Genomic DNA, 25,737 nt, shown 5'->3' with positions numbered 1-25,737 from the left:
ATACATGGATTAGTAACTAAACTATATGAATGTGTGCATCACTGTCTCTGTTGTTGTATAATATGCTGCATCAGTTGGTCACTAACTACATGAGTGTGTATATTAGTTATTGATTAGTTGGGTGAGTATTTGTATGGGACACTGAGTTTGTTTGTGGTTGCATGGTGTGTCTGTAACTCTATGCATAGATGTGTGAATGGCTGATTGACTAGGTGTATAGGTTTAAGAGTGCATGTGGAAACAGCTGTTGGGGTGACTGAGTGTATTTATTGGTGTGTTGGTGAGCGAATATATGTTTTAGTTGTACATCTTCAACAAAGTAAAAAAATAAAAGGTATTGTATGTGAGAGTTGGTGTATATAAATAAGTATGTGTAAGTGTCAGTGATTGTGAGAGTAACTATATGAATGAGTGTATAATTGTAATGGTGATTTTTTAACATATTAACTATGAGTTACTATGTGTTTGAATAAATGAGGTGTGGTTGGATAATTGTGTAAGTGAGTAAATGTAAGTGTGATTAATTTTTTTCATGAGTGAGTAGGATGACTGCATAACCGACTAAGATGACTGCTGATGTGTCAATGTCTATATATGTGTATAAGTGCATTTGATAGTGTTCTATTAATTAGTGACTGCATGTATAAATGATTCTGTTGTTGAAGGGGAGTTGTGTGTGTAGACTTAGGAATTGGTGAGTGGGTATGTAGTAACTGGTATTGGTGTGTCAATGGTTTCAAATATGGTACTCTGTATTTTACAGTGAGTGATGAAAGGTTATACTAGCGTAAGATGAGGTGTATCAGATTGTCACGTGGATGATGTCATCAGTGATGTCATCAGTGATGTCATTTGAGATGTTATCAGTGATGTCATCAGTGATGTCACTGACCATGTCATGAATGATGCAATATGTGACATCATCAGCAGTGGATTGCGGGCGCGCGAGTTATAGTTAGCAGAACTAACTATAACAGAGAAATTTCTATGGTTTTGAACGAGTGAAATGGCCAGCTAACTATAACACCCCTAAAAAGCTATGGGTTCTTTTGTGAATTTCTAAGGTTTTTTAAATGCTAATTTCTAACTATAACGTCTCTGAAACCTATGGTTTTTTTCAGTGAATTTCAAAGCTTTCTTAAATGCTAATTTTTAAGTGTGATAGTAGTTATACCTATTGTTTTGTACTGATTTTCTACAGTTTTTTTAACTGTGTATTTATAAATATTTTGTTCATTAAATAACATTATATATTTTTCTGAAAATTGCAACAACAAAAAAATTTGAAACATTCAAACTGAAATATTGATTATTTTTTTTGTTTTCATTTTTTATTTTAATATATTTATATTATTTTCTTTGAAAAAAAAAATTCCAAAAAGAGTCGTGCACTCAAAGCGTAGACATCACGGTGAGTGCGCGGATTCTAGCCACCATTTTAGAAAAGTTGTGAAGGATCCGCGTACGGTGTGCGACGGCTGCGTGTTTTTCAGTTACATCATATACATTTAATATTACATGATGTGTGCGATTGGTATGTGATCAGTCCGCTACTCCTGCTCCCGCCCATTCACGACACATTCTCATTACGGTACGAGATGCTTGCGCAGTGGCGGGTCCAAAATGATATGTATGTGTCTTTAATATACATATTAGGGCAAGAGATTATCTAAGATATTCATTAAAATAATATATTTGTACTTAAAATAAACATATATTATTTTTAAATATATTTTCGCGAAGTTGGGTGCGTGCATCGTGAGCGCAGAGAACCAGGTCAGCAGAGCAGCTGTAGAGCCAGAGAAACTAGGTCAGCAGAGCCGTTGTAGAGCCAGAGAACCAGGTCAGCAGAGCTGCTCTAGAGCCTAAGAAGCAGGTCAGCAGAGCTGCTCTAGAACCAGAGACCCAGGTCAGCAGAGCTGCTCTAGAGCCAGAGACCCAGGTCAGCAGAGCTGCTCTAGAGGCCGAGAACCAGCTCAGCAGAGCTGCTGTAGAGCCAGAGAAACCAGGTCAGCAGAACTGCTTTAGAGGGAGAGAACCAGGTCAGCAGAACTGCTTTAGAGCCAGAGAACCAGGTCAGCAGAGCACCTCTAGAGCCAGACAACCAGGTCAGCAGAGCTGCTTTAGAGTAATATGAACCAGGTCAGCAGAGCTGCTCTAGAGGCAGAGAACCAGGTCAGCAGAACTGCTTTAGAGCCAGAGAACCAGGACAGCAGAGCTCTTTAGAGGAAGAGAACCAGGTCAGCAGAGCTGCTTTAGAGCCAGAGAACCAGGTCAGCAGAGCAGCTCTAGAGCCAGAGAACCAGGTCAGCAGAGATGCTTTAGAGCCATAGAACCAGGTCAGCAGAGCTGCTTTATACCCAGAGAACCAGGTCAGCAGAGCACCTCTAGAGCAAGACAACCAGGTCAGCAGAGCTGATTTAGAGGGAGAGAACCAGGTCAGCAGAGCTGCTTTAGAGCCAGAGAACCAGGTCAGCAGAGCTGCTCTAGAGCCAGAGAAACCAGGTCAGCAGAGCTGCTTTAGAGGGAGAGAACCAGGTCAGCAGAGCTGCTTTAGAGCCAGAGAACCAGGTCAGCAGAGCTGCTCTAGCTGACACTGACTGACTGACACTGATTAACTGATACTGACTGACATTGACTGACTGACACTGACTGACTACTCTCTACTACTCATCATCATCATCATCATCATCAAAACCACTTTAATCGATTAATTAAAATCATAAAAGTACATCACAGTATTACACATTGTTAAAAACACAAGTACAATACAATAACAACATTATAAAAATCCATCCCGACAAATACAAATAACACTAAATTCATAAGGTAGGCTGTACATCAAATTTTTTTCCTTGCGCGAGCTGCAGCAACCAGGAAGTTAGCAATGTTAAAAATAATCCAGGGGGAATTTAATAATTGCAGATACATCAAAGCAGGTTTAACTTGATAAAAACCCCTCCCTCGCAACAATGGTATGATATACTTCCTTCTGCTTTCAACATAATATTTACAAAAAAAGGTGAAGTGCGCAGTATCTTGAAATGAATGGCCGTCGCAATTACAAAAAGCTGCATCTATAGGTTTGCTCCATCCCTCAACGCTCCCTAAAACAAAATGAATTTGGTTGAAACGGAATCTGGTCAGCAACCAGCGATGATGGTGATTCCTGACCAGATTAAGGTAGGGCTCAATCTGGGGAGAGGATATCAGTAAAAAATGAGCCCTTACTGATGTTTTTGTGAGCTCCTCATCTTCCCGCTCTTGAGTTCTTATATTTAAAAACTGGACTTTAACCCAGCCAATGTCCCCCTTAATAATAGATTCTGGGTTCTCGTAAATCTCCGGACGTCCTAATTTATAAAACATGTTCTTGATGTACAAGAGCCAGGGGATCTTAGCCATTCTGTCTAGGGCCAAGCAATCTTTTAGAATAAGTCTATTAAGGGAAAGTTCAGGGTTCAACCATGTTTTCAACCAAAATGTAAGGGGGGCCAAACTTAAATGATCAGAAACAAAACCCATCCCCAATTCTTGATGGATTGAGAAAGTTGGAGATGATTGGGGGACGGAGAGAAGTGAACGGAAAAATTTATTTTCTACAATCTGAATTCCCTCCGCCTTTTTATACCCCCAAATGGCGGCACCGTAGGCTGCTATGGCTAGACATTTCGCCCTATAAATAGCAAGAACTGCGTCACTAGGTTTTCCACCCAATCGTCGTGCAAAACTTAATATGGCTGAAGATGCTCTACCCACACTATTCTTTTTAGCAGTAAGCTGAGGGGCCCACGAACCTCTATCATCAAATATGACCCCCAAGTAGGTGAATACCTTGACTCTAGTGACCTCCACTCCTTTGCAGTAAAATTTTTTAACTTTATTTTTCTGGCTGCCCAGGGACATCACATGAGATTTAGAACTATTCACCACGAGGTCCAGTGAGCTCATAAAGTCCCCAAATGAGGTTAATAATCTCTGTAGACCCAGCGGGGTATGGGCCAGGAGGACAGCATCATCCGCGTATAGAAGAGCAGGAAGAGTGTTGCTCCCTATACGCGGAGTGTCCAAACTGGCTTTACCTAGAATTACATCTAGTCTATTAATATATAGGGTAAAGAGCAGGGGGGCTAGGATACATCCTTGGCGTACCCCTCTGCCCGATTTAAAGTGACGTGTGCATTTTCCCTCGTGGGAGACCCTCACTGCAGCATACAAATCTTGGTGCAGATCCGCTAAGAAATGCACCAGGCAGGGGTCTAACCCTAGGTCCAACAGGATCGTCCACAGCCTTGATCTGTTCACCAGATCAAAGGCTGTGGATAAATCCATGAATGCTAAATATAGGGACCCTTTAGAGGCTACAGTATATTTATTAATTAAAAGGTACAGGTTAAGGCACTGGTCCATAGTACCTCTGCCTGACCTAAAGCCATATTGTATCTCTGATAGAATCCCCTTCTCCGTCACCCAGTCCGAGATTTTATTTAAAACCACTTTACCCAATATTTTAACCGCTGAATCGATTAGTGAGATGGGCCGATAACATCTCGGATCGCCCCTGTCCCCCTTTTTAAAAACCGGTACAATAATTGATTTGGACCAGGATACCGGGAACCCATTCTCAACACTATCATTAAAAACATTTGTTAAAATCGTGCTCCAGATCTCAATATTCCCTTTAAAAAGATCCAATGGGACACCATCTGGTCCCGGGGCCTTATTAGAGGCAGAGTCTTTTATAGCCTTCCCCACATCATTCTTGTTAAATATCAACTGGTTGAGGGGAAAAAAGGAATCGGGGACCTTAAAAGGCTCAGGGGTCAGGTCACTCGCATAAATTCCTTCGAAGTGAGTCAGCCACTCCCCCTCTGGGATGTTAATGTCGAGTGGGGCGTTATCGTTCCCTATTAAAAAAGGGCTGTTCACTATGTTCCAGAATTTTGCGCTATCCTTAAGGACTTCAATCGAGGACAAAGCGTCCCAGGCCTCTTGTTTTAAATCGTTTTTCCGGCGCTGAATTATAGATTTATAGTCTCTCCTAAGGGTGGCTATTAAAGCCTTATCACGAGGCAGTGTTTTTAGGGCAGTTAATAAAATTCGGTGAGCCCTAGAACAACTAGCATCAAACCACTTATTTCCCTGTTGACTGCGCGGAATGCTAGGTACAGTTAGATCAGAGGAGACCTGTTTACAGATTGAGTCAAAAGCAACTATTGTCTCACCACCCGTATTAAAGGGGTCCATACACTTCCTGAACTCATCATTTCTCCTCGCCATCAAGCTATCCAAAAAATCCTCTGGAACTACTCTGGACCACTTTACTTTCCTACCCTTATCACTAGTGACCAGGGTAGCAGAGGAGACTATCGCCAGTGGGGCCACTTTAAAGCAAAAAGCCTTGTCGAGTTCTAAAATCACTGGATTGTGATCACTAAAAGGAAGGCGAAAGACACTATACTTATGGACCCACCTTAAGAGTGTAGGGGATAAGAAAATATAATCAATGATTGATTCGCTATCCCTTGCCTCAAATGTCGCTGCCCGTTCAGCCTTAGATAAAAAACATGGCTCAAAGAGATCCGCCATTAGGAGGAGCTCTTCAAGTGCCTCACCTTTAGTTGAATGTTCAAAGTGTGGGGGAACCGAGTGGGGCGGGCCAAAGGGGTCAACGATTTTACAATTAAAATCGCAGAGATGAATATTAAAATCACCCATAAAAATAATATGTACAGATGTGGTTTGACGTGCATTATACAACTCTAAAAAGTTTGTTAAGAAACTAAGGTGCTCATTCACAGGTACACAATCCCCTGTATTATAAAAATTGATAAACAGTGTTTTAGGTTGAGACTCAGTGATAAATTCCATAAATTGACAATTTGATGAGGCAGTGACTATCTGGTTTATCTCCGCCTTAAGTTTTATGGAAAAAAGGAACAACAGCCCTCCCTTTGCCCTGCCAGCTGCTGATGGTAAAGCGGGCAGGCAATAGGATTTAAATCCATCAATCCACAGGTTGTTGTCCCTAGCCCATGTCTCCTGAAGAGCAATAATATCAAAACCTGCAACATAGTTTAACCAATTTTCGTCTTCTTGCTTGGAACGTAACCCAGCTATATTCCAACTCATGATCCTAATGTGGACTCCAGAGTCTACTATAATGGCACTTTCCTTTACAGTACTACTAGTTGTTGGTGCTGGAGGGTCTAGTCAGTCATTTAAATCTAGCTGGGACAAGGGTGAGAACCTGTTAAATGTAGCAACAGCCTCTGGGGGCCTATCTCTCCAGTTAATTCCGGGATTGACCTTAGCTGGTGCTTTAGGGAAACACCAAGGGGCAGTCTCTTTGGTAGATACAGCACAAGGCAAGGGAGCCAAAGTGAACTCTGGGCATAGTGGATAGCGGGTACTCTCACAGGTTCCAGGGAAACTGGGGAGCGGTGGGTAGAAAAAGCCTAGAGGGACAGCCCTAATATTACCAATCTCCCCATCCATATCTGAGGCATCCCATAGCATACGTGGTACGACATAGGAACTATTAAAATTTACAACTACACAGTCCCCTTTAAGTTTTTTCTGGGTGCCTCCGATCCAACCGACCCGCCTGGCTGTTAGAATATGGTGAGAAATATTGTCATAGCCAGAAGAATTCTGGTCACACCATTTCCTAGTGACTGACAATAATTCTTTGATTGTTTCAACCTTACCAGGTGCTAAAGGTGGGACCTTGACCAAAATGACCACCAACGGGCCAGCCTCAGGAGGGAGATTAATGCAAGGTAAGGTGGGCGAGTTAATTGGAATATGGCCGCTAACAGATTTCACCTGAGGCCTAGTTTGTTTTAGAGGCCTAGCCTGCCCGATCAACTGGTCCACTGCGTCTGATGTTTTTAAAATTGTCACGTCATTACTCAGATTGTGGGGCACAACTGTAGACACAATACTAGAGGGACCCTTTGCTGAAAAACTATTTTGGTCATCTATTGGGACATCAGTCAAAATAGGTGAGGTACTGTTATAAGGGGTAATACGGGCCTTATTTAATGCTGAAAGGGCAGAGTCAATCTTAACACATTTTTCTAGTAGGCTAGCAACACATAAATTCAAGGTGTCAACAATGTCTTTTGCTATGCTGGTAAGAATCTCCTCAAGTCGACTTGAAAAGATGTTCTCCACCATGTCCCGAATAGAGGAATAAAGGGAGTCCATGGTCGCAGGGCTACCCTCTGGTACAGTACAAATGGGTACAGAGTCCCGCTTGTTTTGCTTTTTACTCGACCTCTTAACGCCCTTTAAAAGAGGTTTAGTTGGCCTTTTTCTTGCAGCAGCCTGCTGTGGCGTAGGTTGGGGAGAAATCAAGGGTAGGATGGTGGCCGTAGTGTCTCCGGGAACAACAGGATGAACCAGCGCAGGAGCTGGAGGACCAATCACAACAACCGGCTCCAATGGGATAGGGATTCTCCCTATCGGCTGCGGAAGGCCAGACTGTTGGTCTTGGGTGGCATCAAGACCCAGCTCCCTCTCAGCTTGCGCTATTTCTGAGGTTAATACCCCCACAGCTGAGGTTAAGTATGAAATAATAGTTCCCGACTTTCTGGGCACTTTAGCTTTAGCTCCCCCCTGGTCCTGGGTATTAAGTAGTTTCCGCTTACCCATCCTTGGATCTTGCAGTGTGCAGGAAAGAGATGTGGCCCGGCCTGGCCTCCTCTGGCCCCTGACGGCCACAGACGGCCCGCCCTTTGCCCGGGCTTAGCCCGGCGCCCGCCCGCGCGCGTCCCGCGTGGCGGGAGGCTCGAGGAGTTTAAATACAGCCCTGGTGTCAGGGGGCGTGGCCTCGGGTTGCCGTGAGACCCGCTGTCTCCTGGGTCGTGTGGTTTCTCAAGGTATCGTAGTCCGCTGGACCCCCGCTGCTGCCGCTGCGTCTCCCGCGAAGCGGGAGGCGCGAGGAGTTTAAATACAGCCCTGGTGTCAGGGGGCGTGGCCTCGAGTTGCCGTGAGACCCGCTGTCTCCTGGGTCGTGTGGTTTCTCAAGGTATCGTAGTCCGCTGGACCCCCGCTGCTGCCGCTGCGTCTCCCGCGAAGCGGGAGGCGCGAGGAGTTTAAATACAGCCCTGGTGTCAGGGGGCGTGGCCTCGGGTTGCCGTGAGACCCGCTGTCTCCTGGGTCGTGTGGTTTCTCAAGGTATCGTAGTCCGCTGGACCCCCGCTGCTGCCGCTGCGTCTCCCGCGAAGCGGGAGGCGCGAGGAGTTTAAATACAGCCCTGGTGTCAGGGGGCGTGGCCTCGAGTTGCCGTGAGACCCGCTGTCTCCTGGGTCGTGTGGTTTCTCAAGGTATCGTAGTCCGCTGGACCCCCGCTGCTGCCGCTGCGTCTCCCGCGAAGCGGGAGGCGCGAGGAGTTTAAATACAGCCCTGGTGTCAGGGGGCGTGGCCTCGGGTTGCCGTGAGACCCGCTGTCTCCTGGGTCGTGTGGTTTCTCAAGGTATCGTAGTCCGCTGGACCCCCGCTGCTGCCGCTGCGTCTCCCCTCTCTACTACTCACTCTCTACTACTCTCTCTACTACTCACTCTCTACTACTCTCTACTACTCCCTCTCTACTACTCTCTACCATTCACTCTCTACTACTCACTCTCTACTCTCTTTATACTACTCACTCTCTACTACTCTCTACTACTCACTCTCTACTACTAACTACTAACTCTCTACTACTCACTCTCTACTGCTCTCTACTACTCACTCTCTACTATTCTCTACTATTCACTCTCTACTACTCTCTCTCTACTACTCACTCGCTACTACTCTCTACTACTCACTCTCTACTACTCTCTACCACTCACTCTCTACTACTCTCTCTCTATTACTCACTCTCTACTACTCACTCTACTTCTCTCTGCTACTCACTCTCTACTACTCTCTACTACTTACTCTCTACTACTCACTCTCTACTACTCGCTCTCTACTACTCTCTATTACTCACTCTCCACTACTCACTCTCTACTACTCGCTCTCAACTACTCTCTACTACTCACTCTCTACTACTCTCTACTACTCACTCTCCACTACTCACTCTCTACTACTCGCTCTCAACTACTCTCTACTCGTCACTCTACTACTCACTCTCTACTACTCTCTCTCTACTACTCACTCGCTACTACTCTCTACTACTCACTCTCTACTACTCTCTACCACTCACTCTCTACTACTCTACTACTCACTCTCTACTACTCTCTCTACTACTCTCTACTACTCACTCTCTATTACTCTCTACTACTTACTCTCTACTACTCGCTCTCTACTACTCTCAACTACTCACTCTCCACTACTCACTCTCTACTACTCGCTCTCAACTACCCTCTACTACTCACTCTCCACTACTCACTCTCCACTACTCGCTCTCAACTACTCTCTACTACTCACTCTACTACTCACTCTCTACTACTCTACTACTCTCTACTACTCTCTCTACTTCTCACTCTCTACTACTCTCTCTACTACTCACTCTCTACTACTCTCTACTACTCACTCTCTGCTACACACTCTCTACTACTTGCTCTCTTCTACTCGCTCTCTACTGCTCACTCTCTACTACACTCTACTACTCACTCTACTACTCACTCTCTACTACTCTCTACTACTCACTCTACTACTCACTCTCAACTACTCTCTACTACTCTCTACTATTCACTCTACTACTCTCGACCACTCACTCTACTACTCACTCTCTACTACTCTCTCTCTACTACTCACTCTCTACTGCTCTCTACTACTCACTCTCTACTACTCGCTCTCTACTACTCTCTACTACTCACTCTCTACTACTCTCTCTACTACTCACTCTCTACTACTTTACTACTCACTCTCTACTACTCACTCTACTACTCTCTACCACCCACTCAACTACTCTCTACTACTCTCTACCACTCACTCTCTACTACTCACTCTCTACTACTCTCTACTACTCACTCTCTACTACTCTCTAGTACTCACTCTCTACTACTCTCTAGTACTCACTCTCTACTACTCTCTCTACTACTCTCTCTCTAATACTCGCTCTCTACTACTCTCCACTACTCACTCTCTACTACTTTCTACTACTCACTCTACTACTCTACTACTCTCTACTACTCTCTCTACTACTCACTCTTTACTACTCTCTACTACTCACTTTCTACTACACACTCTCTACTACTTGCTCTCTACTACTCCCTACTACTCACTCTACTACACACTCTCTACTACTCACTCTCTACTACTCTACTACTCCCTACTACTCACTCTCTACTACTCACTCTCTACTACTCACTCTACTGCTCTCTACTACTCACTCTCTACAACTCTCTCTCTACTACTCACTCTCTACTACTCTCTACTACTCACTCTCTACTACACACTCTCTACTACTTGCTCTCTACTACTTGCTCTCTACTACTCACTCTCTACTACTCCCTACTACTCACTCTCTACTACTCACTCTACTACTCTACTACACCCTACTACTCTCTCTCTACTACTCACTCCCTACTACTCACTCTCTACTGCTCTCTACTACTCACTCTCTGCTACTCACTCTCTACTCAAGAAGGCATTCAGATGTGTCACACATTTGCCATAAATTCAGAATGTTAGCACTCTAGTCGCTCATTAGATCACTGTAGTAAAGCTACTGGTCACCAGGGAAGTTTGCTGCTGCTATTGAAAGTGCATGTTTCAGTCTGCATGTTAGAATTTTTTAATGAAATAGAAGAGGATTTGAGAAGTCACTCAAAATGTGCCCTAATTTGTCTTTATGCAGCACTAATCATAAATTCTATGGCAAAATGAACCCCCTCATTTTGTTCCTTTGCAAATTAAATGTTTTAAGTGTTACCACTTTATTCCAATCAAGATGGCTTCAGGTGTGCCATACTTTTGTCATAAGTAAGACTGTTAGCGCTCTAGTTGTTCTTTAGAACACTCTGGGACATTCTGTCATTGGGCTATACTTGGGCTACATCTGGGTGATATTTGTGCTACATTTGGGCTCTTTTGTCTCTAGTGGCCATCTTGAGAGACTTATTTGTTATGAAGTTTCCTAATTTCCTTATTTACTACAGTCTCGTCAGTAGGAAATACTTTCAGTTTTTTACTTTGATTCCATCAAGAAGGCATTCAGATGTGTCACACATTTGCCATAAATTCAGAATGTTAGCACTCTAGTTGCTCATTAGATCACTGTAGTAAAGCTACTGGTCACCAGGGAAGTCTGCTGCTGCTATTGAAAGTGCATGTTTCAGTCTGCATGTTAGAATTTTTTAATGAAATAGAAGTCACTCACAATGTGCCCTAATTTTTCTTTCTGCAGCACTAATAATACTTTCTATGGCAAAATGAACCCCCTCATTTTGTTCCTTTTTAAATTAAATTTTTAAGAGTTACCACTTTATTCGAATCAAGATGGCTTCAGGTGTGACATACGTTTGTCATAAGTAGGACTGTTAGCGCTCTAGTTGTTCTTTAGAACACTCTGGGAAGCTGCAGAACACAAAGGAATCAACGGACAGTCTCTGCCATTGTTGGATGCACATGTTTTACTGAGAATGTCAGACTTCATTCTCACATGACTGAGAAAGATAATGTGAATTTACAGAAAATATGCTCTCAGTTTAGCTTATAGATCACCTTCCAAACCTCTGTGGGAAAAGCATGAGAAAATAGTTTTCTCTCAAACATGATTCATGATATCCCAGCAGAAGGCTTTTTCACGTGGTAAAATCACCTTAGAACACACCACAATTCCTAAAATGAGTATGGTACCATCAACAAATTATGTATAATGTAACTAATGTAACTAAAGTCTTAAAACCTTCTATTAACTGCAATGCTTTTTAATGAGGTGTTATCATGAATATTGGTCCCAAGATGGCTGCCAACACTTCTTGGATGAAGTGCTGACAGCCAATCAGATCTCACGATGAGATGTGTGGTTAGGCTCCGCCCAGATATATCTATGATTTTACTTTTGATTTTCTCAGCAACTACTGAATGGATTTACACCATTTAACCAAAAGGCACGAGTGTGAACCAAGGGCTACCTCTTTGCCAAATTTCGTGTAATTCCGTTCAGCAGTTCGGGCTGCGATTAACGGTTCCTATGGAAAATTGCACGAGGAAAACACGTTTTGGGACCCCCCTTTTTTCTCGGCCCCCGCTTGACGAATCACCCCGAGACTTTCAGGATAGGAGCGGACCGGAGCGCCCCACCAGTTTTGAAAATTGCGTGAAGATACGTCAACCGGCACCAAAGTTATTCCAAATAGAATGTTGCGGATTTCCTATGGATAATAGGTCCTAACTATAACTACCTACTGGCGACCGCCAGTAGGTAATATATATATATATATATATCATATTTGATGATGTTAGACACACCAGTTCCGGGCGTGAAGGGCTGCACCACCCAGGGGATTTGATGGGACCATGAGGCGCAGAATTTGCTGACGCCTCATATGTGGGGAAACAAACCATGGATTATGGGCTCCAGGGACGCTTTTGCGGCTCATTGAAATGCCGATTTAAAAGTTTTTTTCCCTTCCCATTTGGGGCGAAATGTAGGCTGCATCACTGCATGTCCCAGCTAGCACTGGGGTCTCATTTGAACAGCCCATTGGAGGGCAGGTATTCAAAATTCAGTGATGCAGTAGCGTGAGACTATGGACTTATGCCTATGATTAAGGAAATGTTCTGTTTCAGAAACGTATCAGGCTGATGTTATTATTAAAGCGTCTGCAGTGCCCAGAGGTTAATTATTGTTTCCTGAGTGCGCCCTTACTTTCTGAGCAAACCATTGATTATAATATATATATATTTTTAAAAAAAAAATATCACAATGATATCGAAGTAAACAATAGTAAATACAATGATATAACAATATTCAATACAAACATATCAGATATTCTTACCTTCGATATTTTGTTCAACAATAGTTTTGATGAAGTGATGATATTTTTGAAACTATATTTATGTCACACAATATTTTGGATTCAATATTTGTGTAATTTACCATATATATATTTTTTATAACTGTTTTTATTGATGCAGGCATGGCAAGTATAGCATACAAAATTAAATCGTACATTGGTGCATTGGAGGTAGTAAGACAATTATGACACAGGATTATTAACTTTGGTCTCATAACATATAGGTCCTTTCTCAACACATTGAACATTTTACAAGGGATGATTACAGAATGACATGATCTCATTCCTCTATACTGGGTGCCTTGGCCTCTTCCGGTGGACAAAGAGACCCTTGCGCCACATTCCACTTTTCCCATATCTTAGTCCATTTATGTGGGCATCCTCTACTCTCATAAACCACCCTTTCGGCCTGCATGCACCAGTCCATATCAAGTTTACAGTCTCTCAAGGTTGGTGACACATCTGCTCTCCACTGCCTCGCAATATTGCGCTTCGCCACTACAACACCCAGTGTAACCCAAATTTGTTCTCCCGCTGTAAGGCCTGTTTTTCCCCAAACATAAAAAAAAAACATTTGGGGTGTCCTCTCCATCCGTTTCCTACACACCGTGAGCAGACATGTGGTGACCTTGACCCAATATTCCTTTATCTTCGGGCAGCCCCACCATAAATGTAAGAACGTGCCTGTCTGTCCACATTGTCTTGGACATTGCGTAGAGGTGGTTCCACCCATTTTGACGAATGTGATGGGTGTGTAATATGTTCTGTTGAGAATCTTTAGCTGGACCAACTTAAATCAGGAGAGTATGGCCACCTCTCGCGGTGATGCGAGAGCCTCCATCCACTCTTCATCAGTAAAAGTTCCCACATCTCGCTCCCATTTGGTCCGGACTGTCTGTAGGGTGTCGGGCGAATTGTAAAGAAATTTCCGGTATGTCAATGAGATCGCCTTATCCTTAAGGTAGTCGTATAGGAGCCGATACTCCAGTGGGGAGAATTCTGGGAGAGTCGTCCCAAGCGGAATGGCTCTTAATAGGCCATTTACCATATTTAACATGTCAATTTGAAGAATGCCCCTTCTCCCATGAAAAAGTCTGTTGCACAAGTTTCTGTGATTTTCTCTACTCTGGGTCATAGGGACAACACGCCCAATTTAACAAGTAGTATTTAATACTCTATGAACAAAATGGCCACTCCTGAAAACATGTTTTTCAAATTTGTGAAGTACTCCGATGTTTAACAGGGGCACATTTTAAGGTTGCTTTTCCTGCAAAAATGTCTGATGCCCTACTGTTAAATTGCCTTTCTCTCGTTAGTAACAAGGATTCACCCGAACCTCAAAAACTGTGAAGTACTTTTATAATCAAAGTGGGCACATTTTGAAGTGTTTATACCCATGAAAAAAGCTGTATGTCATCCAAAGTGAGTTTCTCTAATCTTACACAATGAGCATATCAGCTCAGTTCAGGAACTCAATTTGTAAGACTCGTGTATACAATTTGACCTTCAAATAACAGGACCTTCAACTCTGTCAAAGAATCTTTTAGTGATCATGGACGCTTCTTAAAATTAGCCTTTTTCTGTGAAGAAGGGAGTTGCAAAACTGCCAAGCTACCTATTTCTACGTTTGCACAAAAAAAGGCTTGTTTAAGACTTCCTGTTTTACTTGAAAGGCGTCAATTTCAACCTTCACTACCTCTATGGGGTCAATTACTACCGGTGACCCAGAGAACGATAGAGGCTTGGAAGGGGGCAGAGAGACAAATGAGGTGGGATAAGAAACTTACGAGGGAAACCCCAATATGGGAAGGCACACACCTGCCAGAAATGGTGAAATTGAAGGGATTTGGACCGTGGGATGTAATTGGGATAACTAGGTTCAGTGATCTCCTGGAGGAACGGTTCCGGATTGCGATTAGCTCCCTGCAATGGGAGTACCAGTTTAGCGATAACCAAAGATATAAATACCTGCAATTACAACAAGCGTGGAGGGCGGAGAAGGTAGACACAGCTAACATAACCGAACATGCACCACTGGAAGGAAGACTCCTTCTGTGAGAAATTCCTGAGAAAGCAATTTCATGGACATATAAGACCCTAATAAACAATATCCCAGATAATTTATAAGGCTTTAGAACTCAATGGGAAAACACCATGAGAGATTTAGAGGAAGTGGAGTGGGAGGCTGCCCCAATACTCCAGAGAGAGGTGGCTATTAATTTAAGACTACGACTGATACAATTCAAAATCCTACAGAAGGTTTACTTCGACAGATTCCGCCTCCCAAAAATAGGGAGGGAGGAAATCCTGAGTGCCTGCGCTGTGGAGTAGAAATAGGGATGTACATTCATACTCTGTGGGATTGCTCTCATATACAATCATATTGGCCCAAAATACTAGAGGAACTTAGCAAGATCGTGGGGGCACAGCTGCCAAGAGACGCCAAATATGCTCTGTTGGGTATACCCTCAGAGGTTGATGTAACCAGACATACTCTTACACTATGCAACCTAGGGTTAGTAGTGGCTAAAAGGGACATAGCTAAATACTGGGGCGCCTCAAACACCCCAACAGTGACCAAATGGAGAACAGGGATGAACCTTTACATGGGGGCAGAAAAGGTGACTTCTAAAGCAAGAAGGTGCCCCAAAAAATTCTCCAAGATCTGGTGCCCCTGGATAAGATATTATGAACTAGAAATTGGTAGAGAGTCCAACATATCTCAACCATCAACCATGGATTAAAAGAGCGGGAAGGTGAGCCCTCATTTGCCTAGATTTATAGTGGAGACTTTATACTAAATAAATAAAGCTGTTTGATGTGGAAAACGCTAGCATTAATTTGTAACTGTATTGCTCATGATTTGACTGTGTACTGGTCACCTCACAATATTTTACGTTTACACTGCAAAGTTGGGTATTCTCAGAAAATGTATTGATAAAAACATTTTAAAAATAAACACATTTTAAAAAAGAATTCCTGTTTTAAAGTCCAAGTATAACATGTGCGTTCCCAAAACAGATTTTTCTGTTTTGTTAATGTCTCACATGTTTTATTTGGTACATTTTGAGAATGTGTTATTTGCCATTTTCCCCTTAGAAGGTGGCTGCACCAATGCAAGTGTTATTACCTTTTCTCTTACACAAAGTGACGGCTAGCCCCTCTCTGGAAATGTTAGACTAACAGAATTCTTGCTCTCAAACATGAAAAATGTTTTCACTTTGTTAAACAAGGTTTATGTATGTGTATACAGGTATTTATAGGGTGCAAGCCACTGTAGCTAGAAAGAGTAGATATAAGAAATAGTAAGCTAGAAGGAAGAGTTTTGTGAGGAAAATCCCATTACATTCTTGAATTCTAAAGAAAAAAAATAACAACATTGTGGCAGTCCTTAAATCTATTTCTCCAATGTAATAAACCAAAATGGTCAGAAAAAAGCAGAAATGGGAGTTTGATGTGATCTGAAATACCGTTTTATCTTCCTTTTGTAGACTAGTTCATAAGGTGGTGGCTGGAAAAGAGATAAGAACTGAGATATTTGGATTTTTAAGGAAGTGAAGACCTTCCCAGATGAACACAGTTTAAATTAGTTAATGCTGTGTCTAACATGGGATTACTAGATCAATGGGATAATTCCAGTCCAGCTTCTGTGGGGGCTTGAAAACCACTATTATCACATCACATCATAATGCATCACATCACGTCATCTCATGTGTATATAAAGTGCACATTCATGCCTGGGGGATAGCTTGGTGCTAAATAACAGATGTTTATTGTTACCCAAGTCAATGGTGTTCATTTTATCAACCTTGGACGAATTAAAGGCTGAATGGAAACATGAGAAATCAAACATGACTGGGAGGTCAAACACAGATCCCTCAAGTAGATACATCAGCTTAATAACCCACCAGGCTGATGCTATTTGTTTGAGACCTTTAAGATAACTACCATAGAATATGACTATCATCACATACTAAATATGAAGGAATGTGCAGTTCCTAAAGTGATGGAGAGTCAAGGAGAGTTCAGGTCTCTTACGGATTGCCCTCACACACCCCGGAGGATGTCATGCTTCATCATAGGACGTTTTGCTCCTCGTCGGGCCGGCGCTGCAATGCCCGACGGGCACCCGCGAAGGGGCTCTTTGCCGGAGATCTTTTTTTTATGAATCCGTTGGGTGTGTGAGGGTATGTGGACAAGGTAGTGAGTGAGTGTTGTGAATTAAAATAGGTTTGGTACTGTCCTAAGTAATGGTTTTTTGCCTGAGGGTGTACTAGTCTAACTAAAAATGAGTGAGCTCTGCCTGGAAGTAATGATCCTACAGGGTCTGTCTAGTGAAGGTGGTCAACATGTTTCATTACAGCCCCTAACTGGTCTAGCAGCAATTCGTCAGGACCGGTGTATTAAAAGTGAAAGAGTGGCTACTCTTGACTCTTACACTACCGCAGCGCTAGTGCAGTGCATCATTGTGTAACCAGCGGTGCTGCCTGGAGTCAGGGCGTTTAGCCTGAATTTTAGAGACCTAGGTATCGTGGGAACAATGACGACTGGGTCAAAATGACAGAGCACTTCGTTGCTCTGTCAAAAGGGTGGGGTGGCAACTAGCTATCGTCCTATCCCTGCTGGGAAAATTTTTTGGGACCCCCCCTTTTTCTCGCCCCTCAGTTGACGAATCACGCCATAACTTTCCAGGCAGCAGCTCAACTAACTTGTGTACTAGTTTTAAAAAATGGATTAGGATTCATCAAACTGCGCCAAAGTTATTAGAAAAAAAAACACTTTGTCTGTGGGAAAAAGTTGATTTATAACTACCTACTGGCTATCACCAGTAGGTAATGTATATATATATATATTCACTTAAAAAACCATAGGTTTCACACATGTTATAGTTAGCTGGACATTTCACTCGTAAAAAACCAATGAAATTCCCCCGTTATAGTTAGTGCAGGCAACTATAACTCACGCGACCGCAATCCTCTGCTGATGACGTCAGATATTACATCACTGTATTTAGACACTTATTTACCCATGTCTTCTTCCATTAATCTTTAGCTACTCATATATTACAAATATTTATTTTTCATAAAGACACATATGTCATCAGTGATGTAATATCTGACGTCATCAGCAGAGGATTGCGGTCGCGTGAGTTATAGTTGCCTGCACTAACTATAACGGGGGAATGTCATTGGTTTTTTACGAGTGAAATGTCCAGCTAACTATAACATGTGTGAAACCTATGGTTTTTTAAGTGAATTTGCAAGGTTTTTTAAATGCGAATTCGTAACTATAACGTGTGTGAAACCTATGGTTTTTTCAGTGAATTTGTACGGTTTTTTAAATGCTAAGTTATGTATTTATTAATTTATTTATTTTTCAGGTTTTTCACCGTGCGCGCACTGTGTATATATATATATATTTACACAGATATATGTGGTATATATATCTAAGTGTGTGTAGGTAGTTAAACACCATTAATGACATAAGCTGATCCAACACTGAATTATACAAAAGCAGTAATGTCCCACTGAGTGATATATAGGAGTTCTTAATGTGTGCTAAACATAGTGTATGACATTGTGAATGTTACGCAGTTTCGCTCCACAAGAAGGTTGTAAGTGATATAGCACTGAAAAGGAGTGCCACACAAGTACTCACCATCCAACAATGGCTCACTGCATGGAAGTCCTCAGTCACTGAAGAGGGTTGATCAGGACTCCGTTTAAGTGAAGATACAGCAAACCAGCATAATGCAATAAATCACGTCGCGTCGTACCTTTAGCTCATGAAAAATATGAATCCATCAGATGCCATAGAGGACTATCAGGATAGCCAGTTTAGGAGAACAGCAGCATCTCTGGTATTTCACTGGCTGCCAGATGACCTGCACATCCCAGCACTGTGTGAGCAGCAGGAAGCAGCCTCTGATTCACTCTGTCCAGACCATCTGTTTATATAGTGGGGTTGGCTTTGGCAGTGTCAGGAGCACTGTGATGATACAGGCTCACATGAGGGACAGGAGTGTAGAGATTCGTTCTTCTGCGAAGTCCCCGCACACTCTTGTATGGCAAGCATAAAAAAGGGTCTTTGAAACATGCAGCATGATGACTAAACATCTGATACAAAGATGGGATGGGTTTTAATGCATGATGTAGATTTAATAGAGTTTTGATGGACAGTATGAAGGATGCACACCTGTGCACTAATTTATTTTCTAGCCAGGACCTATGCCACCTCAGAAATTAACATTCATAGGTTTCCTAGCGTTTTTCTTGCTCCAACAATAACTTGATCAGCTTATTTCACCCACTGTGACAAGATCCACTATGATAGCTCAAAACTTTCACGAGTTTCTTGTTATCTCTGAGCCTTTACCATCCGTCCTGTGCTTTCACTCAACATTCGTGTGCTGCATTTTCATGATCTTGAATTGACCGATTGGAAGCTATGCTTTCTCCAATAAACCACTTTAAAAGTTGTTTTTAAAGATCGCAACATTTTCATTCTGATACTTCTAGTCCATTAATCTCTGATACATATTTTCCAAAAAGGGAAACATTACCAACTTTTTCCTCTGCAGTGTCATATAGGAATACATTGAAGGGCATATGAGCACACACTGACTCTTCAAGCCATCCATCCCACTTGTCACATTCTTTCCGTTCACTGTTCTTAATGTAGGAGCACTCCCTCTCACTCATTATACGGCTTGTTGCCAACAAAGTGTATTGCTTTTGCTTCATCCTTAAAGTTCAATTTGTTTTAGTGCCCTCTGTGTGGAATAAAGTATTTGCTGGTGTTTAGATAAACCACACTCAATGCTCTGCCATTTATTTGTTATCTAATGTGCCAACAAGTCACTTGAAGCCACTTCAAAGGTCAGAATATAATGCGGTGTGGGAATGGATGCCCAGCCCAAAAGCTAGGAGGCAAGGGTGTGCGTACCTTAGTTCTGATGCTTTGTTGTGGCGTTCAGCATTGTCCTGTTGGTGGCTGGTAGGTTTTGTTTATTTCCTTGGAAAGCAAAACTATAAATCGTACTCCTGCCTACTGAAGTCCTTCTTGAAAAGGAATGTTTCAGTAGTTTCTTAAGAACGGACAGGTTAGGCAGGGCCCTTAAGTTACAGACCCGATTCCTGTACAAACCCTAAATTGCACCTGGATCAAAATCATAAGTTGTGTTGTAATAAATGCTTTACCTGCAGTTTTTTTGGTAGATTTTGACACGTCAAACCTGCCAAAATTTACCAGGGAGTAAATTACGAACCATGCAAAGTTTTTGCAAAACGTATAATTCCGCACGCAATTCACATTTTTTCTTGGGAACACTTGGATTACGGGGTATGTAGTGCACTGGTAAATACTACGCCTGGGTTACTGTATCCAGTAAATTCCCCATTTCGGCCCATTTGTAATCGGGGGCAAAGTGCTGCAAAGAACAGTGCACTGTACCTAGATAGTTCTGAATGGTATCCCCCCCATGCTTCTTGCCACTACACATTACAACAGCATCTCTAACAAAACAGAAGTATTAAGCAGTGTGTATCTATAAGCAGCTCATATGTGGAAAGAAAGAGAAGGCAAGAGAGCAGATAAGACAAAGCTCTCCTACCCCAAAAATTATTTTAAATTGCGGATCTAGCACAAGAATGTAGATACAGCATGTAGTGGTTGTTTTTGCAGTTTGGTATGAGTCATCGCGAGGAAAAAATAGGCCTGATTAGTAAAAGACCCTGTGAAGCAAGCACAAGGAATTAAATGGGCCCAATGTTGAATCGGTTCCAGTGCTAGTTCTAGAATGCCTCCGATATGTGATGACATTATCAAAGTTCTGTGCCAGACGATGTTCCAGATAAAAGGTACTCCAAAGTGGAAGCTATGAATGTGTTAACCACTTGCAGGTGTTGGTCATGATGGAATACTCATTACCTTCTTTAGTAGGTTCACATAGAAGACATAGAAAGACACCCCTCAGCTGACCAGAGCTTCAAGAAAGAGGTAGTGGTCAAATTTGAATCCCAGGTTTTTAACCAATGCAGTGATTGTAGAGGATTTCCATACAAACGATGGCTTTACGGACAAGAAAATAACAAAAAGGGAGAATGAGAAGAGGGGAAGCTCGCTTTACTTCCCTTGTCAAATGCAACAACCAATGAAAGCAAGCTCACTACCAAAGTTTAGAATATCATGAGATGTTCCTTAATCATATGAGTAGAGCAACCCTTTAGGTTTTAAAAAAAAAGAAAACACCCATTAACGCTTGTGAGTGGCAATTGTCATCATAGAGTTCCCACCCAAGATGCTAAACGCATCTGGGTGTGCAGCGAAGCCTGGATTACAGATGAGTGGATGTTTTTGGTTGTTTTGCAAGAAATAGTGAATTAAAATTACCTCAAGCTTGCCCACCATTCAAGGCCATTCTTTTAAAGAAGATATTTTATTGTGTCAACAGCCAAATACAGTCTGGTTCGACCGAAGCTGTGGGTAGAACCAGGGATATTTGCAATACAGCAAAAATGTCATCATTTGTCAAAACCATACAAGAAAAATATATGGTGAAACATATCTTTATCATTCCGAAATACAACCTGATGTGCTACGTCTGCTCTATAATCCCTAGTACCGGTGTCCCCCCACCACTGTGTCCTTAATGTAAATTAATCACTGGATAATGCAATTGTCCCCCTCCTTATTGTCCCATTATTCTTGTTTATGTTCACTTCGGGGTGATGGGCTCAATATAAAGGCCTTGATAGTCCGCCCATCTCTTCCAGATTTTAGGGTGTTTTTGCGGGCATCCCCATGCCTTATAAATAGGCAGCTCCATACCCATACAGTAGTCCATCCCCTTTTTCCAAACAGCCAACGGGGGGAGAGGTGGCCTTCCACGCTTTGGCGATATATTGTTTCGCCAAAGTTAGGCCCAGAAACAGTAGATGGCACTTTTAGCAATTACCTCCAATCCCCACTCTGACGTGCAATAGGAAAAGTCTCGAGGACATAGGAATATCCCAACTCAGCACCGCAGAAAGGTGATTTTGGATCCCCTTCCAAAATTTGATCAGTGCCGCACATTGCCAAATTGTGTGTAATAAGGTGCCGTTCGTATTGCCACATCGCAAACATAAAGGGGAAGTAACAAGCCCCATCCTCTAGAGCCTGTGCATGGTATAGTATACCCGATGCAGGTATTTGAATTCAAATAGCCTCAATCACGAGGCGATGGGTGCTTCACGCGGGGATTCCAGTGCCTCTGTCCAGTCATCATCATCGAGCTGGCCGAGGTCCGATTGCCACGTCACTCTGAGTGTATCTAATGTAGTAGGGCTATTTGTTATGAGTAATTGGTATATCTTAGTAATTTTGTGGTCCCCAAGGTCCCCCATGAAACCTTTAGCTTCTATCGGGTTGAAATCAGGCAGGGTTTTAATTTGTGTAATGTAGGGAGAGAGGGCGTGTCGGAATTGAAGATATTTCTAAAACTGTGTACGGGGCATATCATATTCTCTTTGAAGCTCTTGAAAGGATTTCAATGTCCGCCCCCGCATGACTGCCCCAAGCGTGGAAATACCAATATCATCCCACCCCCAGAATCCACTGCGTACGCTGGATCTCATCTATCCCCGTACCACCATTCATTTAGTACCAACAGGTGGAAAGCGGCAAATTAGGATTGGATGTCTGCGTTGGCCATCCCCCTGCAATAGGTGGATTGAAAACATGTTCATAAGGCCACTCGAGCAGAGCCACCTCCCCAAATGAATTGCCCTAGAGCTGCTTTAATATGCCAGAACCACACGTCAGTATCGGGAATGGATGGTTCTGCATCAGGTAGCGGAGACGAGGTAAAGATACCATCTTGAATATAGCAGAGTGTCCAAATAGGGTCAGAGGCAAATGCGACCAGGCACGTATTTCGTCTTTGACTTGTGTTCATAAAGGGGCAAGATTCTTCTCCAATGATATGTGTTGGGAGGCCGAGAGATAGATACTTAAGTAAGGTAGGCCCTCGGTGGTGACCGTTACTTCCTCTGACCTTGCGCCCAGTTCGCTTGCTCCCTTCAGTGGCCATAGGATTGATTTGCGAGTATTCATAAAGAGGCCGGATGTCTCGCTAAAAATCTGCATAAAAGAAAAGCAGTCTCGGGCCTGTCCTAATGGGGTCAGTAAGAAAAAATAGGACGTTCTCTGCATAAAGAGCGAGGTGGTTGGAGACATCTCTCGACCACTCAAAACCATGCACTTGGGTATTGTCCTAACCCTCGCCGCCAACGGCTCAATCGCTAGCGCGAACAGATAGGGGGATAGTGGACATTCCTGACAGGTACCTCACCCTATTGAGAAGGTGTGGGAAACCGACCCGCTACTTGCACTGATGCTGTAAGGTCTGTATACAGAAGGTGTATGTATGATAGGAAGCAGGGGCCTATATTAAGCCGCCGCAGAAGCACGAAGAGATATGGCCAGCTAAGCGAATAAAATGCTTTATCTACCTCTGCTAGTAACAGTGGTGTGGGACCATTGTGGCGTTCAATTGCCGCTATGGCATTGTGGGCACGGCGAATATTGTGGCGCGTGGCCCTGTGAGGCATGAAGCCCGCCCCATCTGGATGTACCAGCTCTGTTATATATGGCAACACGTGGTTAGCGAGGGCTTTAGCAAGTAACTTAGTTTCAACATTTAACAGAGAAATGGGACAGTATGAGGTATGAAGTTAGGGGGGTAGGCCAGGTTTGAGGAACACCACTATTTCAGTATGTCTTCAATCTGGTGGGATTCGGCCCACTTCCATAGCTGCAATAACCACTTTAAGGTAGTGGGCGCCGAGTTGAGATTGACAGATTTTAAAAAACTCGCATGGGAAGCACTTGGGGCCCGGTGCGTACCATAGTTCTGATGCTTTGTTGTGGCGTTCAGCATTGTCCTGTTGGTGGCTGGTAGGTTTTGTTTATTTCCTTGGAAAGCAAAACTAGAAATCGTACTCCTGCCTACTGAAGTCCTTCTTGAAAAGGAATGTTTCAGTAGTTTCTTAAGAACGGACAGGTTAGGCAGGGCCCTTAAGTTACAGACCCGATTCCTGTACAAACCCTAAATTGCACCTGGATCAAAATCATAAGTTGTGTTGTAATAAATGCTTTACCTGCAATTTTTTGGGTAGATTTTGACACGTCAAACCTGCCAAAATTTACCAGGGAGTAAATTACGAACCATGCAAAGTTTTTGCAAAACGTATAATTCCGCACGCAATTCACATTTTTTCTTGGGAACACTTGGATTACGGGGTATGTAGTGCACTGGTAAATACTACGCCTGGGTTACTGTATCCAGTAAATTCCCCATTTCGGCCCATTTGTAATCGGGGGCAAAGTGCTGCAAAGAACAGTCCACTGTACCTAGATAGTTCTGAATGGTACCCCCCCATGCTTCTTGCCACTACACATTACAACAGCATCTCTAACAAATCAAAAGTATTAAGCAGTGTGTATCTATAAGCAGCTCATATGTGGAAAGAAAGAGAAGGCAAGAGAGCAGATAAGACAAAGCTCTCCTACCCCAAAAATTATTTTAAATTGCGGATCTAGCACAAGAATGTAGATACAGCATATAGTGGTTGTTTTTGCAGTTTGGTATGAGTCATCTCGAGGAAAAAATAGGCCTGATTAGTAAAAGGCCCTGTGAAGCAAGCACAAGGAATTAAAATGGGATTCGGCCCACTTCCATAGCTGCAATAACCACTTTAAGGTAGTGGGCGCCGAGTTGAGATTGACAGATTTTAAAAAACTCGCATGGGAAGCACTTGGGGCCCGGTGCTTTGCCCGTGCGCAGGTCCGTTAGTGCAGCCCCCAGGTTTGTATACAGAAGGTGTACGTATGACAGGAAGCGGGGGTCTATATCATGCAGTCCCAGAAGCATGAAGAGATATGGCCAGCTAAGCAAATTAAATGCTTTATCTATATCTGCTAGTAACAGTGGTTCTGGACCATCATGGCGTTCTATCGCCGCTATGGCATTGTGGGCACGGCGATATTGTGGCGTGTGGCCCTGTGAGGCATGAAGCCCGCCCTGTCTGGGTGTACCAGCTCTGTTATTTATGGTAATATGTGGTTAGCGAGGGCTTTAGCAAGTAACTTATCTTCGACATTTAACAGAGAAATGGAACAATAGGAGGTATGAAGTTCGGGGGTAGGCCAGGTTTGAGGAACATCACTATTTCAGTGTGTCTCCAATCTGGTGGGAGTCGGGCCACTTCCATAGCTGCATTAACCACCTCGAGGTAGTGGGCGCCGAGTTGGGATTGACAGATTTTTAAAAACTTGCATGGGAAGCCATTGGGGCCCAATGCTTTGCCTGTGCGCAGGTCCGTTAGGGCAGCCCCCAGCTCTTCAATTGTGAGGGGGGGTGTTTGATTGTGTTCTTGCCACATCCAACAAAGCTTTCGGTGGCAAGTCATCTATAAATCGTTGTATAGTTGCTTCCGGTAGCATCTCTCTAGGGGCATACAACTCTGTATAATAATTTGCAAAGCTGGTGGCAATCTGGAATGGATTACTAAATACCTTGCCATCCTTGCCACGGATACTTGGAATAAGTGGCGGCTCGCAAAGGTAACACTGTGGGGCTGTGAGGCGGGGCGGGGCGGGGCGGGGTGGGTGGATAGTGGAAGTCGACATACGATGGGAAAGTGTAGAGTAAAGAAATAAAGAAATAAAAGCCCTTACCTTGCTCTCGCAGCAGGGCAAGGTAAGTGCTTTTTTAAATTTCTTTCTGTATTCTACACTT

General features: G+C 43.1%; 1 protein-coding gene across 6 annotated transcripts in view; it reads right to left on the bottom strand.

The window, feature by feature from the left end:
- Positions 1 to 25,737, bottom strand: part of LOC146789947 (anion exchange protein 2-like) — a 2,390,686-nt gene that overhangs the window by 1,571,812 nt on the left and 793,137 nt on the right. The window contains exon 1 of one of the 6 annotated variants that reach the window (XM_085628252.1): positions 18,615 to 18,636. The exons of the other annotated variants lie outside the window; for them this stretch is intronic. The gene's annotated coding sequence lies outside the window, so the exon portion shown is untranslated. Of the gene's footprint in view, positions 1 to 18,614; positions 18,637 to 25,737 lie in introns of those variants that run through there. 6 annotated transcript variants of the gene reach the window in all.

The sequence above is a fragment of the Triturus cristatus genome, chromosome 10 (genome assembly GCF_964204655.1).
Source record: "Triturus cristatus chromosome 10, aTriCri1.1, whole genome shotgun sequence".
Classification (NCBI taxonomy): domain Eukaryota; kingdom Metazoa; phylum Chordata; class Amphibia; order Caudata; family Salamandridae; genus Triturus; species Triturus cristatus.
Note: the sequence above shows the minus strand (reverse complement) of the source record. Positions and strands in the feature narration are given on the sequence as shown.